This window comes from Schistocerca serialis, chromosome 8, assembly GCF_023864345.2.
Source record: "Schistocerca serialis cubense isolate TAMUIC-IGC-003099 chromosome 8, iqSchSeri2.2, whole genome shotgun sequence".
Lineage (NCBI taxonomy): Eukaryota > Metazoa > Arthropoda > Insecta > Orthoptera > Acrididae > Schistocerca > Schistocerca serialis.
In genome coordinates, this window is record NC_064645.1 from 581,819,570 (window position 1) to 581,829,643 (window position 10,074).

Sequence of the window (10,074 nt, forward strand, 5' to 3'; positions counted from 1 at the left end):
ATTCAGGTTCATGAGTAGTTTCACTGGACATAAGTGGGTTCAAATGGCTCTAAGCACTATGGGACCATAAGTAGGTCCATTGACCATTTTTCGCTCTAGCTAATAACACTCGTAAGCTGCCACTCCTTTCTAAACTAAAACCTTGTGTTCACACAATATTGTGATCTGCTTTATGCCCTTAAATACACCCCCAGACACTGGATATTATGCCCCGTTAATGACACGAGGTGACTTTGTAATTGAACGAGGAGATGGGAAAGTTTCCGCGAACCACAACGAAAGAGGGGAAGTCACTCGGAATTATTACTGAACTAGAACGCTTACTGAAAATGTCATACTAGACGGGCTCAGAGTGTAATAAATCACGAACTTGTGTTTGAAATTGCACGAGGGAACCAAGCTAACTATGCACGCATAGCACTCTGATTGGCTATCCCTGGTGAAAGCTCCAAAATAAGGCAAACACTGTGGAGAGGTACCGAAAACTGTGGTAGACTATATGGAGAAAGTGCAATAAGATCTGCTCAGCTGGGCAACTCGCGAAATCAGAGTCAACAATACAACAAATTGTCACAAATTATAAACAAATAACCAACACAAGTTGCAAGTTAAGCAACATGCAGCTTATGTTGCTTAGTTTGTCAATAATTTATGGCAACTTGTTGTATCGTTTACTTTGATTTCACGAACTGTCCAGACTTATTGCGCTTTCTCAATATAGTGTTCCACACCTTTTGGTACCTCCTCACAGTGGTAGCGTTATTTCGCAGTTTGATATGAGTTTTAGAGAAATTCCTTCCCTGTTAATTTTTATTGTGATATCTGTCAGTTATTAGAGCAAATAACTACCTGTCAATCTTAGTCCTGACTTAGATTTCAAGATCCTTTACATTCTCCTACAATTTTTTCTTGGATAGGTGCCCAGTAATGATAAATGTTCTCGCTGTGACGGTTTTATCGTTGTGCACAGTGACCAAAATCAACTATCAGTTACATTAAGAACGCATGAAACGGTAACGTGAAGTTGATGGTGTGGAAGTGGAGGGTTGGATTACTTCTACAGCGCAGAGAAGGATTATTACATACTTATGCGAACTTCAATCTCCGTTCCTTTAAGCATTAACTTTGCTCTCCATTTAACTGTAATTTAATTTAATTTTTCTGTACGCTCTAATCACTACTTGCAACCGATACTCATTTAAAGAAACGGGCAACCGAATACTATCACATTTTATATATTAACCAAAGGAGTATAATAGGACGTCTAATTTCATCAATGAATCCGTCAGTTCACTCTTCCTCAAATACATTAAATAGGGACTATTGGATCCTGTTCTAGAAGTCGTGGATTATTTTAGTATATGATCCAAAAAGTTTATCAATTATCTGATTATCTGTGGACCAAGTCCATGCTAGACAACAGTATTCAAATATTAATAAACTAATGTGATCCTTTACATTACACGAACGTGTAACTAATTATCTTAACGCATCAGATCTAGACACTGATATCGGGTGGACAGGTTTGTCAAAGGAAACTCCAATTCGGGAAAGTAACCTACCATTCTTAAACTCGCTCAGGCCACCACAACCAGAATAAGCATTGTACTAGTACTGCTAGAGACTACCACAAAATCCAATGTCTATTCATCAGAGAATATCTGGGCTAAGTGTAAGATCTAGAACCTCAACTAAGCAACACGCTGACCCATAACGCACAAGGCTTTTTTTTTTCTTTTTTTTTGCGACGTCCGTTTTCCGACTGGGTTGATGTGGACCGCCATAAATTCCTCTTCTGTGTCAGCCTTTCCATCTCAGAGTAGCAATTCTGCCCTACTTCCTCAATTATTTGCTGAATGCATTCCAAACTCTTGTCTTCCTCTACACTTTTTACCCTCTACAGCTTCCTCTAGTACCATGGAAGCTATCCACTAATGCTTCAACAAATGTCATGTCATCCGGTTCCTTCTTCTAGTCATTGTTTTCCGTATGTTCCTTCCCTCCCCGATTCTGCGAAGAACCTCCTCATTTCATAACTTATCAGTCCAACTAATTTTCAACATTCTTCTGTAACACCACATCTCAAATACTTCGACTCTCTTCTGTTCTGAATTTCCCACAGTCCGCATTTTACAACCATACGATGCTATGGTCCAGTCTTATATTCTCTGAAATTTCTTCCTCTAGTTTAGACATATGTTTGAAACTAACAGACTTTTCTTGGACAGGAATGCCGTTTTCGCTAGTGTCAGTCTGCTTTCTATGTCTTCCTCGCTCCGTCCATCCTTAACTTCGCCAGCTTCGTGATCCCCAATTGTAATGTTAAGTTTCTCGCTGTTCTCATTTCTGCTATTTCTCATTACTTTGGTCTTTCTTCGATTTACTCTCAATCCATATTTTTTACTCATCAGACTGTTCATTCCATTCAACACATTCTTCTATTCTTCATCACCTTCACGGGGATAGCAATGTCCTCAGCGAATCTTGTCATTGATATCCTTTCATCCTGAATTTTAATCCATCTCTTGAAACATTATTTCCCTCGTTGCTTCTGCGATGCATTGGTTGAACAGTAGAGAAGAAAGACTACATCCCTGTCTTACAAACTTTTTTATCAGAGCACTTCGTGGCTGGTCTTTCACTCTTATTGTTCCCTCTTGTTTCTTGTTCATATTGTGTATTACCCGACTTTCCCCATAGCTTAACCCTGTTTTTATCAGAATTGCGAATATCTTGCACCATTTGACATTGCCGAATGCTTTTTCCAGGTTGAAAAATCCTATGAATGTGTCTCGATTTTTCTTTAGTCTTGCTTCCATTATCAGCCACAACGTCAGAACTGCCTATATGGTGCCTTTACCTTTCCTAAAGCCAAACTGATCGTCCTCTAACACATCCTCAGTTCTGTTCCCCATACTTGTGTATGTTGGCAACGGCCTTGCCGCAGTGGCTACACCGGTTCCCGTGAGATCACCAAAGTTAAGCGCTGTCGGGCGTGGTCGGCACTTGGATGGGTGACCGTCCAGGCCGCCATGCGCTGTTGCCATTTTTCGGGGTGCACTCAGCCTCGTGATGCCAGTTGAGGAGCTACTCGACCGAATAGTAGCGGCTTCGGTCAAGAATACCATCTTACGACAGGGAGAGCGGTGCGCTGAGCACACTCCCCTCCTATCCGCATCCTCCACCAAGGATGACACGGCGGTCGGATGGTCCCGGTAGGCCACTCGTGGCCTGAAGACGGACTGCTAATAATAATTAATACTTGTGTATGTTATTCTTGTCAGCAACTTGGATGCATGCGTTGGTATTCTGACTGTGCGAAAATTCTCCCACTTGTCGGCTCTTGCCATCTTCGGAATTGTTGGATGATGTTCTTGCGAAAGGCTGATGGGATTTCGCCCGTCTCATACATTCTACACTCCAACGTGAACAGTCGTTTTGTTGCCACTTGCCCGAGTGATTTTATAAATTCCGACGGATTGTTACTCATTCCTTCTGCCTTATTTGATCTTAAGTCTTCCAAAGCTCTTTTAAATTCTCATTCTTTGTTGTCTCCTGTTTCTTCTTCTATCATATCATCAGACAAGTCTTCCCTCTCATAGAAGCCTTCAATGTACTCCTTCCACCCATTCGCTCTCTTCTCTGCATGTAACAGTGGAATTCCAATTGAAATGTTAATGTTACTGACCTAGCTTTTAATTTCACCGTAGGTTGTTTTGACTTTTCTACGAGGGTAAGTCAATTATTATCCGCAAAGTAGTTATCAAATTTTATTGTAATTAAATAGGAGACTTACATCATTGTTCGACATAGTCTCCTTGCGTTTCAACGCATTTGGTCCATCGTTGTAGAAGCTTCCTGATGCCCTCATAAAAGAAGGTTCTCAGTTGAGCTGCGAGCCAGGAATGCACCGCTTCTTTCACTGTTTCGTCCGAAGCAAATCGACGGTCCCTTAATGCTGGTTTGAGTGGATCAAACAAGTGATATCAGAAGGTAGAAAGATCGGGACTATATGGAGGATAATCCAGTACTTCAAATTCGAGTTGCTGGAGCGTTTCAGCAGTGTGGGCAGCTGTATGCGGACGGGCATTGTCGTTCAACAACACAACATTTTTTGACAGCAATCCTCTGCGTTTGCTTCGAACTGCAGGCTTTAGCCTGGCAGTAAGAATCTCACTATAATGAACATTGTTTATTGTTGTGGTCGTTTCCCCATAATGTTCCAGTACTGGACCTTGTGCGTTCCAAAAAACGGTAAGCACCAGTTTTGCTGCGGACGTTTGGGTCTTGAAATTTTCCTTGCACGGCGAATTTTGATGTTTCCATTCCGTACTCTGCCGTTTACTCTCCGGTTAGTAATGATGGATGCATGTTTCGTCACCGGTAACGGTCCTGTTTAAGGAGTTGTCCCCTTCATTACCATAGCGATGCAAATGTTTTTCTACAGATGTCCAAGCGCGTTTGCTTATGCAGCTGTGTGAGTTGTTTTGGGACCCATCTTCCACAAACTTCATGAAACCCAACTCTGTTGTGGATAATTTCGTAGGCAGAACCGTGTCTAATTTGCAGACAACGTGCCACTTCGTCAATAATTAATCATCTGCCTAAGAGAATCATTTCACGTGAACGCTCAATGGTTTCTTCTTTTATGGCGGTATACGGCCGTCCGGCTCCTTCATCGTGCGTAACACTCGTGCGATCATTTCGGAATTTTTCAATGCATTCGTACACGCTCCGTTGTGGCAAAACACTGTTCGACCCTGATACGCCTTTCGACCACAAAAAACGGATCGCTGAACGTTGCTCTTCTTTGGTGCAAATAGACAGGGAGCAGCCATGATTAACAGCACGGCAGCGATAACGGAACTACCCTACCAGCTTGAAAATTGCAAAGATGTAACATCAAACAAACAAAGCATGTGTCATCAACGTAAAACAACAGTACCACCAAAATAAACAAAAATACAACTAAATTGCGGATAATAATTGACTTACCCTCGTATATGCTGAATTCGTCCTTCCGACAATCATTTCACTTTCGATGTGTTCACATTATTCATGAAATCTCTTGCCTTAGCTTCTCAGCCGTTCCTATTTATTTAGATCCTTGTATTTCTTTATTCTTGAATTTACCTGAACTTTTTTGTACTTTCTTCTTTCGTCAATTAGCTGAAGCGTTTCATATGTTACCCATGGTCACTCCGCAGTTGTCTTCCTTGTAACTATGGTTTCCCTTCCAACTTAAGCGACTGCCCTCTTTAGAAATGTCTATATTCCTCTTCAACTGTACTGCAGGCTAAGCTACTCATTCTCGCAGTGTCTGTAGCTTCAGATAACTTCCTATCTGCCGGCTGGTGTGGCCGAGCGGTTCTAGGTGCTTCAGTCTGGAACCGCGCGACCGCTACGGTCGCAGGTTCGAATCCTGCCTCAGGCATGGATGTGTGTGATGTCCTTAGGTTAGTTAGGTTTAAGTAGTTCTAGGTTCTAGGGGACTGATGACCTCAGATGTTGAGTCCCATAGTGCTCAGAGCCATTTGAACCATATTTTTTTTTTTAACTTCGTATCTCTTCATTTGTTAGTACTACCGTATTCAACTTATTTGCGCACGGATTCTTTCTGACTAATCTCTTAAACTTCAGCCTAATCTTCGCCATTACAGAATTTTGATCTGAGTCTATATCTGCTCCTAGGGACGTCTTACAATCGAATATCTGATTTCGGAATCTCTGCCTGATCATGATGTAATCTAAATGGAATCTTCCCGTATCTCCCGGCCGTTTCCAAATGTACCTCCTTCTCTTGCGATTCTTGAACAGAGTATTCGGTATTATTAACTGAAAATTATTGCAGAACTCAATTACTCCTTCTCGTCTCTAGTTTCTACTACCAAGCCCATATTCTCCCGTAACACTTTCTTCTACTCCCTCCCCTGCGACAGCATTCCAAACCCCATATGACTATTAGTTTTTCATCTCCCTTTACGGACACAGTTACCCGTTCGGTATCTTCATATACTTTCTCTATCTCTTCATCTTCTGCTTGCGACGTCGGCATGTATACCTGAACTGTTGTTGTCGGGGTTGGTTTGATGTCGATTCTGATGAGAATAACCCTATCACTGAACTGTTCACAGTGACTCAGTCTCTGCCCTACCTCTCTTTTCTTAACAAATCCTACTCCCGTTATACCATCTACTGCAGCTGTACTCATATGATCATAAATTCTCGTCTTTCTTCCATTTCACTGACCCCCACTACATCTAGACTAAGCCTAGGCATTTCCCTTTTCAGATTTTCTAGCCTCCCCACCACGTTCAAACTTCTGCAATTCCACGCCTCTACTCGCTGAACATTATCCTTTAGTTGGTCATTTAGTCTTTTACTCATGTTCACCTCCGCTTTGGTAGTCCTCTTCCAGAAATCAGAATGGAGAGCAATTCCGGAATCTTTTGCCAGTGGACGGATCATCACGACACATTTTCAGTTACAGGCCACATGTCGTGTGGATCCACGCTTTAATGCAGTGGTTTCCATTGCCTTCTGCATGCTCATGCCGTTGATGTTTGCTGATTCTTCCGCGTTCAGGGGCAGTTTCTCACCCCAAGGGCAAGATAGTGCCCCGGATTTCTATTTGCTCCTCAGCTCTCCTTGACAAGGCCGTTGGCTGAAAGAGGGTGACTTCCTATGCTGACTCCTATGCTGAGTCTTTATTCACATGAAGTGTTGAGTGCTACTGTCAACGGATTTCAGATCGATTCCGTATTTCTGGATTTCCGGAAGGCTTTTGAAACCACACAAGCGGTTTGTAGTCAGATTGAGTGCTTCTGGAATATCGTGTCAGTTATGTGACTGGATTTGTGATTTCCTGTCAGAGAGGTCACAATTGCCGGAAAGTCATCGAGTACAACAGAAGTGATTTCTGGCGTTCCCCAAAATAGTGTTACTCTAGGCCCTTTGCTGTTCCGTATCTACATAAATGATTTGGGAAACAATAAGAGCAGCCGTCCTCGGTTGTTTGCAGATGACGCTGTCGATTATCGACTAATAAAGTCATCAGAAGATCAAAACAAATTGCAAAACGATTTTGAAGAAATATCGGAATGGTGCGAAAAGTGACAGTCGACCTTAAATAACGAAAAGTGTGAGATCATCCACATGAGTGTTAAAAGGAACTCGTTGAACTTCGGTTACACGATAAAGCAGTCTAATCTAAAAGCCGTAAATTCAACTAAATACCTTGGTATAACAATTACGGACAACTTAAATTGGAAGGAACACATAGAAAATGTTGTGGGGAAGGCTAACCAAAGACTGCGTTTTATTGGCAGGACACTTGGAAAATGAAACAGACCTACTAAGAAGACTGCCTACACTACGCTTGTCCGTCCTCTTTTAGAATACTGCTGCATGGTGTGGGATACTTACCAGATAGGACTGACGGAGTACATCGAAAAAGTTCAAAGAAGGGAAGCAAGTTTTGTACTATCGCGAAATATGGGAGAGAGTGTCACAGAAATGATACAGGATTTGGGCTGGACATCAGTAAAAGGGAGGCGTTTTTCGTTGCGACGGAATCTTCTCACGAAATTTCAATGCGAAATTTCGAATGCGAAAATATTTTGTTGACACCGACCTACATATGGAGGAACGAGCACCACGATAAAATAAGGGAAATCAGAGCTCGTGCGGAAAGATGTAGGTGTTCATTCTTTCCACGCGCTATACGAGATCGGAATAATAGAGAATTGTGGAGGTGGTTCGAGGAACCCTCTGACAGGCACTTAAATGTGATTTGCAGAGTATCCATGTAGATGTAGATGTTTTCTTCGAAATTTAAGTACTAGCGGGGCTCAAACCCGGAACCGAGGATGTTTTGATTTGTTAATCAGAAACGCTACCTCGAGACCATGAGTGCGCATTTGCTGTGAGTTACCAAAAAAATGGACTTAAACTCCGCCATCAACTAAGTGGCAAAGCCACGACTTTGAAGTTCCAGCCGCGCGGGATTAGCCGAGCGGTCTGAGACGCTGCAGTCATGGACTGTGCGGCTTGTCCCGGCGGAGATCCGAGTCCTCCCTCGGGCATGGGTGTGTGTGTTTGTCCTTAGGATAATTTAAGTTAAGTAGTGTGTAAGCTTAGGGACTGATGACCTTAGCAGTTAAGTCCCATAAGATTTCACACACATTTGAACATTTGAAGTTCCAGATCAGCGAACGAACAGTAATTGAAACTCTCGGTTCTCAGAATTCCGTTTAATAAATTCTCTCACTACCACACAGAGAGAAATAAGTTCGTGGCTTGTGGAAAATAATTTGATGCTAAATCACAGTAAGACTCAGTTTTTACAGTTTCTAACTCACAATTCAACAAGAACCGATATTTTGATCAGACAGAATGGGCATATTATAAGCGAGACGGAGCAGTTCAAGTTGCCAGGCGTTCGGATAGATAATAAGCTGAGATAATAAGCTGTTGTGGAAAGTCCATGTTCAGGATCTTGTTCAGAAACAATGCTGTGCTCTATTTACCATTAGAACAGTATCTGAAATAAGTGACAGTTCAACACGAAAAGTAGTCTACTTCGCGTATTTTCATACGCGTATGTCATATGGTATTATTTTTTGGGGTAATTCTTCTGATTCAAAAAGGGCATTTTTGGCTCAGAAACGGGTTGTTCGAGCTATGTGTGGTGTATGTTCGAGAACCTCTTGTCGACCCCTATTCAATAGTCTAGGAATTCTGACATTGTCCTCACAGTATATATTTTCTTAAATGTTGTTTCTTGTTAGCAATATTAGCTTATTCCCAAGAGTTAGCAGCCTTCACTCAGTTAATACTAGGCAGAAATTAAATCTGCATGTGGAATACACTTCCTTGACTCTTGTGCAGAAAGGAGTGCGGTATTATGCTGTATCCATTTTCAATAAGCTACCACAAGAACTCAAAAATCTTAGCAGTAGCCCAAACACTTTTAAGTCTGAACTGAAGAGTTTACTCATGGCTCACTCCTTCTATTCTGTCGAGGAGCTCCTGGAAGAGCTGAAAAATTAACCAAATTCCAGTGTTACATTGTTGATTTTCTTTATTTAAATTTACGAATTGTCGCCTGAAAATGTTTCTTATATTTCATTTTATCTGTTTCTACTATCGTGTTATAATTTCATGTATTGACTCGTTCCATGACCATGGGGACTTCTGCTTAATTTGGTCCCACGGAACAATAAATAAAGAAAGAACGAGCATGGCGTCACACGTATTGTGTGACCAAAGATGCTTTTTATAATGAGTATTGCGCTTAATACTCACCAACTCTGACCGAGATGAGTGGTGCAACTTCCAACATAATCAGAATAATAAAAGGAAAAAAATATGTAGCCTTCAAGTTGTGGTGTCCCCCATGTGACAACTACGATAGAACACCTGGCGACAATGCACGTATCTGAGAAGGCGTAAGCGGCAGGCCCTTGCGCCGACACTATAGGCTGCCTGCCAATTTCTATTCCGCGGGCGCCGCGTTTTTCCGACGGCTTTGTGTGAAATACCCAGCCGGAATACGTGATCAGTTCACGGGCGGCGTCCGGCGCTCCTTGACGCCACGTGCGACAGCCTCATCTACGGCGACTCGCAAATGAGCCTCACACGCCGCGGGAATACCTTCCACCCCCTGCCTGCCGCGATCGCGGGTACGCTGGGGCCACGCTGCGAGTCTGCTCGCAGAAGTACGATGTGTCTTGCTTTTCCCTCGGCAACCAGTCAAACCTTCAGGAGCAATAGTTGAAAATCTACACCTTATAAGCGCTCGTGGCACTGAAATGTTTATTGTGTACTTCTGTCTGGTTCTTCTGCTTACATTCGTTTGACGACTGCTCTGACGTTTCGCCAGCACGAGTGGCTGGCGTTATCAAAGCTTCACATCCCATTGCTGGTGGTGGACTAGAGTCTCTGCTTCAGCCGCACGTGAGAAAGGCAGCGCATACTTAAATGACTCGGAACACTCATTGCGAAGCTGAAGAAACTAAAACTTGAACCAAACGACATCCTCGTCAGCTTTGACATTGTTTCCATGTTCAACAA

The 10,074-nt window shown here is 42.5% G+C and overlaps 1 pseudogene; it reads left to right on the plus strand.

Annotated features, from left to right (window-relative positions):
• The first annotated feature begins 2,928 nt into the window (after positions 1–2,928).
• Positions 2,929–3,046, plus strand: LOC126417408 (5S ribosomal RNA; annotated as a pseudogene).
• The last annotated feature ends 7,028 nt before the right edge of the window (positions 3,047–10,074 follow it).